Raw genomic sequence first — 10,370 nt, 5'->3', positions numbered from 1 at the left:
AACGTGGAAATATTTTGCAGAGGTCAATGTGCAGCTTGTACAGCAGTATAGATTTACTGCACTCTGAAAATAACTCAACATACAGCCATTATTAACAAAATAGTTGCTAACAAAAATGAGTACACCGTAAGTGAACATGTCAAAACTGTGTTTAAAGTGTCAGTATATTGTGTGAGCATCATTGTTATCTTGCACTGCCTTAATCCTCCTGGCCATGGAATTCACCAGAGCTGCACAGGTTGTTGCTGGGATCCTCATTCACTCCTCCATAATGACATCATGGAGCTGCTGGATGTTAGACACATGGCGATTCTCCACCTTTAGCTTAAGGATTCCACACAGGTGCTCAATAGGGTTCTGGAGAAATACTTGGCCAATTCATCACCTTCACTATTAGCAAGGCATTTTGGCGGTGTGTTTGAGTCGTTATTATGTTGGAAAATTGCTATTCAGCCCAGTTTCTGAAGGGAGGGCATCATGTTCTGCTTCAGAATGTCACAGTACATGTTGAAATACATGTTTCCCTCAATAAACCACTCAATAAACCCAGTACCAGCAGCACTGGTGCAGCCCTAGAACATGATGCTACCGCCACCATGCTTGACTGTAGGCAAGACACAATTTTCTTATTTTCCTCAGCAGGGCGTCGCCACACATGCTGGACACCATTTGTGCCAAACAAGTTTATCTTAGTCTCATCAGACCACAGGACATGGTTCCAGTAATTCATGCTCTTGGACAAGTTATCTTCAGCAAACTGTTATCTGGCTTTTTGTGAGCCAGCTTCAGAAGAGGCTTCATTCTGGGACAACGTTAATGCAAACCGACTTGTTGCAGTGTGTGGCGTATGTTCTGAGCACTAACAAGTGAACCTTCCACTTCTGCAACCTCTAAAGCAAAGCTGGCAGCACTCGTGTGTCTGTTTTGAAGCAGCTTCCGCACTTGTCGCACAGCAAAAGGACTCAACTTCTTTGATTGATGCTTGTGAGGCCTGTTCTGGTTCGAACCCATCTTGGAAAACCTCTAGCTACTGTACTGTAACTCAGTTTCAGGGTTTTACTGATCTTCTTTTAGACTAGGCCATCTTTGTGGAGAGAACAATTCTAATACTCAAATGCTCAGAGGGTCTTTGCATGAGGTGTCATGTTGTACATCCAGTGGTCATTATGAGAGAATTGTATTTAAAGTAACAAAGTAAAAAAAAAAACTGCTCTAATACAAGATACAAAAATTTGTATGGTTCTGTCAAGTGGACAAAAACATGAACATGAATAGGACATGTGGCTTTAAATTTTAAAACAACATGCAGCTGCTCTCACTTTTGTTGCCAGTTAAGTTTTTTTTGAAGGACAGTAAATCTAAACTGCTATACAAGCTCCACACTGACTACTCTGAAATTATCAAGTTCCAGTTTAATTTCTATAGTATTATCTATTGAGAAGATATACTTAAATGGTTGCTGAAATGTGAAGGTGTGCTTACTTTTGTGAGATATTGTAGGTTGAAGTCATTAACTAAAAAAGAAACAGCTGTGTAGGAGCTTAAGTCTGGGTAAAGAACAGCCAAACTCTTTTACGTACTAAGGTGAAATTGTGGAAGACAGTATTATGTCAAAGGTCATACAACATGGTAAGAATAGCACAGCAACAAGATATAAGAAAGTTATACTACATAAGCAAGGTCCCCCAGGTAAAGAATCCAAAACAGACTGGGGTTTCAGATGTGCTCTTCAAGCTATTTTGAAGAAGCACAAATAAATGGGCAATGTTGACACATAATGACACATAATGCTTACCTCCCTACAGTATTGGAAGATGTCCAGGAGTGATATCAGCAGAGACCCAGGTACATCCATTTACTATACGGAGAAGTCTGGCTAGAAGTGGTCTTCATGGAAGAATTGCGACCAAAAAGCCACAACTTTGATGTGACAAGGCTAAGCGACTAAACTATGCATGAAAATAGGATCTAGGGTGCACAACAATGGCAGCCGGTGCTCTAATTCTAAAATATTTGGCTGTGGCAAAAAAATAAAAATAAATAAAAGATATTTACTGAAGGATTGGAAAGAGATACAACAATGAGTTTCTGTAGGCAACAGTGAAGCATGGTGGAGGTTTCCTGCAAGTATGAGGCTGCATTTCTGCAAATAAAGTAGGAAATTTGGTCAGGATTCATGATGTTTTCAATGCTCGGAACTACAGGCAGATTCTTGTCCACCATGCAGTACCATTAGGGAGCATCTGATTGGCCCCAAATTTATTCTGCACAAGGACAACAACCCCAAACGTACAGCCAATGTCACTAAGAACTATTTACAGCATAGAGAAGAACAAAGATTTCTGGAAGTAATAGTTTTGGCCCCACACAGACCTGATCTCAACATCGCTGAGTCTGTCTGGGATTACTTGAAGAGACAGAAGGATTTGATGCAGCCTACATCCACAGAAGATCTGTGGTTAGTTCTCCAAGATGGTTTGAACAACCTGCCTGCTGAGTTCCTTTAAAAACTGTGTGTACCTAGAATACTGATGCTGTTTTGTAGGTAAAGGATGGTCACACCAAATATTAATTTCATTTGAATTTCTCTTCTGTTCATTTACTTTCTATTTTGTTGATAGAAATAAATTATTATGCTTCTATTTTTGAAAGCATTCTTACTTTGGAGCATTTATTCTACCCTAAGAATTTTGCATGGTACTGTAGTTCAACAGAATTTAAAGTAACATAGCCAACTTTACACTCTATGGCTTATGATTGAAGAGATAAACTACATTACCCGTCAGCCTCTGCATTTCACATTATTTTGTTATGTCATTAAAAACTCCTGATCCTTTTTGCCTTTTATTAGTACATGCATTTAAGTCTCACTTTTGCACCATACAGTTTGCTCATGAAAGAAAGAAAAAGACATGCAAAAGCTGAAAAAAGAAAGACATGTAAACACTGAAAATGAAAGAAAGAAAAAGAACTGTTAAAAATTACTGTTTAAAGAAAAGAAAGAAAGAAAGAAAGAAAGAAAGAAAGAAAGAAAGAAAGAAAGAAAGAAAGAAAGGTTAATGGTTAAAAAAAGAAAAACATGTAAACATTGAAAATGAAAGAAAGAAACAAAAAAAAACAGAACTGTTAAAAATTACTTGTTAAAGATAAAGAAAAAGAAAGAAAGAAAAAGAAAGAAAGAAAGAAAGAAAGAAAGAAAGAAAGAAAGAAAGAAAGAAAGAAAGAAAGAAAGTGCAAATATGTCAAGTGACTCATTTTGCTCGACTTTTCACCAGTGCAGTTTGTTTTGATAACAGCACTGACTCTAGTTAACAGCAGTAAATAAACACAAGTTCAAATTTTGTTTTTTTTCCAGCACATTTTTCCTACTCACCAGTTTGTAAAATCATTTTACACAAACATAAAAAGTGCATTAATCTGCATTTTTTTTGTATTTTTGCACACTGAAGTGTTTTTTTTTTTATATACCTGGTAAATGAACATGTTCTGTGTGTCAGGCTGCACCAACATCAACCTTCAAATGGTCCTGAATGTGGAACTGCACAGGCTCCAGGTGTCTCATCCTAAATCGTGTGCTCTTGTACACTTTCTCAGAGACCTTTTTCTTGATAAAACCGTAACCGTATCCGAACATCTCCATGGAAGTGTAACGTTTGGGATGCAGCTTGTGATTTGTAGCTTTTGTGCCATTTCTTGAGCTCACTAACGAGTCATAAATTCTAGCGTTTGTTGTTTTTTTTTTTTGGCCTGAAGCTTCTATAAAAAAAATGTCCTGCGACAAAGGTAAACTCCAATTGGAGCTCAACTCATATAGCGTGAACTTGGCTTAACAATGGCGGAGTGTGAGTCCTAACCAGTCCCAGATGGAGTGAGCGAGGGAGGAGTAAGTGAGCCAGAGAAGGAAGGATGAGCTCATTTTTTATCCTCGGTGCTGATAAATAAGGAACACATGCTGAAAATCCTTTTGATTTTCCCCTCCCTTAAATCCGCGGGCCTCGTAAATCAGCAAAGGTCTCGATTCTGAATCTGGGATGAAGGAAGAGAGGGAGAGGAGGAGGGTAAGATGGATAGACAGATTACCTGATGGATGAGAAAACAGCATCATGTGTGCTGTACATGTTCACCAGGTTCCCTATAGAAAGCTTGTGCAATTGCTCTTGTTTGGCTCTGGGGAGAAACAAGGAGGTGGCCAAGTTTTCCTGATGAGAGGTGAGGAGGTATGGATATGGACACACACAAACACACACATACATACACACACACACACACACACACATCAGTCCTCTGCATTAGTGGAACAGATCCACGCAGTGAGTTTGATTTAGGATGTGGGCCATGAACTTTCCCAAGCTCTTTCTGAAAAAAGAAGAAAAAAAAAGGAAAGCGTGATTACATCCAGGAGAGAGTAAACGAGTGTAAGCTCCTCTTCCACTCAGATTAGTTTGGTTTTTCGGGTTCGGGATTAGCTGCAGGATTTGTCTAAACCTCGGAAAACTTTCACCTGCTGCTGCACACATCCTGCCTCCCTTCCTGCCTCCATTCCTCCAACAGCAGCTCATTTGTTTGTTGTTGTTTCATTTGTTTTTCCACAGCGTCGATATGAAACTCAATCTGCCGCTCCTGATCTTTCCAGCAGCTCCCTGAACTTTACCGAGCATCATCCTCAGATCTTATCAAGGAACAATCTGTTATTATGTAGTGACACCGATCCAGTGTTAAGATATGTAAGAAATCCATATAGCTGAGAGAAAAATCCATCTGTGTCTGTTGCGATGTTTATCAGGAATAAGGACTGAATTGCAAAAACACATGGTAGTCGAGATGAAAGATGTTTCGTCAGTGACGAACGAATGCAAAAGCATGAATACAAACTCATTGCATTTTGTCCTTACAAATCTGAGAATAACATGCAGGAGAAGAACTGAAAGCAGACTGAATTACACAATGTGGGCAAAATGTATTTGGGTACCTGCAGTCATATGTGGTTTACAATTGTATAGGACGTCTTTGTCACCTGCTGTAGAGCTCTGCCCTCAACCCTATTGAACACCTTTGGGATGTTATGGGATGCTGACTGCACCCCAGGGATCCTCACATTTACGTTTACATTTGTCATTGATACAACTCAAATTCCAAAATAGTTGGGACACTGTGAAGAAAGTAAACAAAAGCAGCCATTTTAAGGAACAAATACAGTAATTTTGAATTTGATGGCTGCAACATCTCAAAATAGGGAGGGGGCAACAAAAGTCTGGAACAAATAAATCTTATTCAAATTAAACAGTTGAAGAAAATAGTATAATATTATATAAATAAAGTATCTCAGAAAGGCAGTGTAAAATAATATTAATAATATGTAATATAATATAAATAGTATACATTAGAGAGGCAGAGTCTATCAGAATTAAGGATGGACAGAAGTTCACCAATCTGTGAAGCACTCTGTCTACAAATTGTGAACAACTTTAGATTACCTTTCCTCAACATATAATTGCAAAACAGCTGAAAATCTTATCATGTACAGTACATAATATCATCAAAAGTCTCAAAGAATCTGGAGAAATCTCTGTGTCCAAGGGACAAGAGCGAAAATCGATATTGGATGCCTGTGATCTTCGGGCCCTCAGATGGCAATGCATTTAAAACAGTCATGATTCTGCAATGGACATCACTGCATGGGCTTATTAACACCTCCAGAAATCATTGTCTGTGAATACAGTTTGAAATGTCATCCACAAATTAAAGTTAAAACTCTATCATGCAAAGAAGAAGGCATGCGTGAACATGATCCAATACCACCATCCACTTTTTCATTTTGCCTCAGTACATTTTAAATGAGTTTTGACCCAAATAGAATAGCAGCGTTTCTTTCCCATGCTCAAGGGCCCAGCAGTGGCAGGTTGATGGTGCTGGGATTCACAACCTTCTGATTAGAGGTCCACAACACTTTGCGTACTGAGCTTCTACTACCCTCCATCATCCACTTCACCATAAATCACTACCTGACTAACGGCCTTGTGGCACACTAAAAGATTTTAGTGGAACATCTTTCCAGATGAGTGGAGGTCATTCTAACCACAAATGGGGTCTAAATGTGGAATGGTCTTCTAGTCTTCATATGGTGTATAAAAAAGACATAGATAAAGTTCCCATTGATCGGTACTTTCACTGCTGATACACAAGTCAGTTCAAAGGCTAACATTTCTATACTGTTACTAAAGAAGAAATGTTAGGGATTTGAACACACAGCGTTCCAATCCAAAGCCCAACATCTTAGCCACTCATGTATGCAGCTCAGTGTGCCATTCTCTTGCACATCATATCAAAGAAAGAGTTTATTTTATAGACACACAGTGAAAGAACTCTTTTTTCCACACACACTCTCACCAAAACTGTAGGGTTACACTTTCGGGCTCTCCACAGCTTCTCATTTCACACAATTCACATCTTCACCTCGAAGAAGGTAGGATGTTTTTTTTATTTTTTATTCTAGTGCAAAAGAAACAATGTACAATGTATTAGAGTAAAAGTTTCCCTGAAATAATAATCTAAGAAAGTACACATGCTTAAAAAGAAATGCCCTTTAAATTCAGTAATGAAGCAAAAGTACTTTGTTACTGTCCACCACCGGCTCTCTGATGTTCCCCAGATTTTGGAAGTGTATTTCACAAACATCACTTTCACATATGTGCTGTTGATACATGATGCGAATAATCTGTTTGGCCTAAATCAGGACAACAGGAAGACTGTTAAAGGATATAAAAGCCAGGAAGATATCTTCTTCCAAACTTCTTTGTATCTTTGGCAGTTTCCTGAGTCAATGCTCAGAAGAAGAGAAGTTAGGAATGTAACTGGAACCAAAATATATATTTTACGTAAAAATCAGCCAAATAAGTAACGTGTAAAGTAGCAGTAAAATAGCAGTGGTTGCTCAGCAGAGCGTGTGTAAGCGAGCAGGTGAGCTAAATACTGCCACTCAAACCCATTCTCTTTGTGTGTGTGTGTGTGTGTGTGTGTGTGTGTGTGTGTGTGTGTGTGTGTGTGAGTGATGTATTGTTGCTCTGCATGTTTCAGAGATTAAACCTCAGATGTGTATCACTCCTCTGTCTCCAAAGGACTGGACAAGTTGTTACAGGTCCAGCCGAGAATCTCAACTCGCTCCACTCAAAACACTTCACACAGGATTTCCCCAAAAATGTGCTGAAAATAAAAAAAAATAACGAACACTTGTGGATTGTTTGAGCTCTCTTTCTTTTTTTTTTTTTATGTTGACTAGAGTCAGTGATGTCACCACAATAACAAACACTTACGTCGAAATCATTCACTGTCACATTAAACATGTGAGACTTATCAACACACATTTTCAACACACTCTCAAGGAAACACTCTTTCCTTTCTGCTTTTATCTATTCCTTTTTTATAGCTTTGGCATTGTATTTCTTATTTTCAACTTTCTAATTTCTGCTAATTTATTTCTTAAACATTTCTTTTTAATTGATTTATTAGTCAGTTAGTTTGTTGTGCTCCAGTGAAGGAGTAAAGAAATACACCTCACACACTGCAAACATCTTAGCTCACTCACACTTCAACTAGATTTAACAAACAGACCAAACAAATCTCACCTTTTTCTTTTTGTTCTTTGCCGTCGCTTTCATTTATTTTCTTCTTCCTCGTCCCATCTCCTTTATATTTCCATATGTTTTTATTTAACTGTGCTCAACATCTCCCATTGTGAGGACTTCTGTTTCCCCAGCCTGTCTTTACTGTGCACCCAGTCATCAGTCATATAGTGTGTGTGTGTGTGTGTGTGTGTGTGTGTGTGTTTGAGCCAAACCAGTTCCGTGGCATTAAAAAGTGAGTCACAACTAAGAAATAAAATAATCAAAACACACACACACATATATACACACACATATACACACACACACACTGGTTATGGGGGGGACATATGAGAGAACGCTTAATATTAATTAATTAATATTCTCTTTTTCCAAATTTCAGAAAAGTTAAAAAAAAAAAAAAAAAAGAAATTTAGTAGTAATACACTATCGCCATCTAGTGGTTGTATTTCTTTATTTGACCAATCAGGACACATCATTTAATCATGTGACTATTTTTATGCAAAAATGTTTAAAAAACCCATCTTTATAAAGTTAAGAAAAAAATGTCTAAAAAGATTTTTTACCACTGAAACAAAAACTAAAATGAATAAATACTACTAATACTACTATTACTACTACTAATAATAATAATAGATGTTCCCCATCTTACGAATGAGTTACGTTCCGAATGACCGTTCATACCATGAATTTGTTCGTAAGTTGTTACTGTGTTCATTATTGACTACGCATATCTCCTAATGATGTAAGAGCTATAAACACAGTCAAATAAACAATAAAATATACTAAAACAAATCGAAATAACTGAAATTCTGTATAGAATATTTAGTATTAAGTAATAAAAAAATTAATAAAAATAACAAAAAAAATTTAAATCACTTAAAAAAATAAATTCCAGTGTGCATTTTGTAGACCGACCGGATATGGTCGATGACTAGCTAGCGGCGGCTCTCATTCCTCAACCTTTGAGGACAGGTTTGTTCGTATCCACGAAAGTTCGTAAAAAGTGAATGTTCGTGCATGGCGAGCGTCTGTACTACTACTAATAAGAAATATACCTGCAAGCAGTGATTAGCGGCATTCAAGCAAATGAGGTAGTGAAGGTGACATTTTGGTGACCTTTTGAACACTAAGAAGGATTTTTTTAATAATTATTGATATCATTTATCATCATAATCATTACATGATCACAATAATCATTGATTAAGCAAACATTTCTGCACTGTTTTGGTTCCAATCGGATGAAAAACCTAGGACTAGTTTGCAAAAGTAGGTTTTTATTACAATTAAGATTAATTAATGAAGAATTTGATTAACAGCAGTGGTCCTTGAGGAAAAGTTACGTATCCTAAGGAGATCTATTGAACCATCAAAAAATTTAAGATAAGATAAACAGATAAGATAAACCTTTATTCATCCCACAGTTGGGAAATTTCTTTAGACATTTCTTAGTGTATGTTTGAAAAATTGTGCAATGTACAACCATTTATATGTTGACAAACATGATATCTTTCCCTAGTGGCCGATTTTGCTCAAAATTTTTTCAGACTTGTAGGGGCATGATTTGAACATGTCCGAGTTACATTTTGATCGGCCTCCGATAACCTTGTCTAACAGTTGCGATAACGTCATTGTCGATAATTTCATTGGCGGATAACCGCCATGTTTTTTGAGATACGCAAATGTCCCTTCTGGGACATTGGGCAGAGACATGAAATTCCAAGTTTCAGGTCAATCGGACAAAGTTTGCAAAGTTATAGCACTTTTAAATTTTTTTGTTTAGTGCCACCAAGTGGCAAAGTTATACATTTTTTTTTTCTCTTCTGAACAAAGATCGAGCACTTAGACACATATACCAAGATTTTTGAAGATATCATTTCATTTATGAGTTATTGCTATTTTGCCAGTCACGCCTACTTTGAACATTTTGGTGACCCTTTGAATACTGAAGAAATTGCAAAAATTTTGATAATTATTGATAGGCACTGTCCAGGTTTCAGCGTTTCAGGTCATAATTACACAGTAATGTTGCTAGTGATGTATCTGGTAATTAAGGGAATAAAGTTGCTAGTACTTAATTACTAATTTATCTAAAATCTTTGCCGATATTACAAGGTAAATATGGTATTAGCTAGTAATTTACTAGAAAATAAGCTAATTATAAGGTAAAACTTTACCGTTTTTGAATAAACAAGCAAATAAGCTAATAGTGTGGATAGAAATATGGTACTAATTCTGTTAGTAATTATAGCAATATACTGTAATATTATTGTTTTTAGTTATTTAGTTTGTCATTTTCATAATAATTAGAACAGTAATGCTGCCACTAATTTAGTTAGCAGTTAGGTAGTTTCCGTGCTAGTAATAAAGGTAGGAATGCTGCTAGCGTTCCGGGTCGAAATTAGGCAGCATTGTTGTTAGTAATGTGTTCAGCAATTACAGTAATTAGGTTTCTAGTCATTAACTATTAATTTGGCTAGTGTCTTAGCTAGTAATGTGAGGTAAATATGGTATTGGCTAGTAACTAATCTTGTTATAAACTTTAATTTCTTTTAAATAATCTAGTAAATTATAATATAGTGTAGCTAATAAGTAAGGCAGTAATGCTGTTAGTAATTTTATGTAGAATTATAGTAGTAAAGTTCCTAGTAATTTAATCAATTTGTTAATAATATCACAGTAATGCTGTGACTAATTGAGCTATCAATTAGATAGTTATGGTGCTAGTAATTTATCTAGTAATGTAGCTAG

This window comes from Silurus meridionalis, chromosome 9, assembly GCF_014805685.1.
Source record: "Silurus meridionalis isolate SWU-2019-XX chromosome 9, ASM1480568v1, whole genome shotgun sequence".
Lineage (NCBI taxonomy): Eukaryota > Metazoa > Chordata > Actinopteri > Siluriformes > Siluridae > Silurus > Silurus meridionalis.
The sequence above is the reverse complement of the archived record's forward strand: the minus strand, read 5'-3'. Positions refer to the sequence as shown.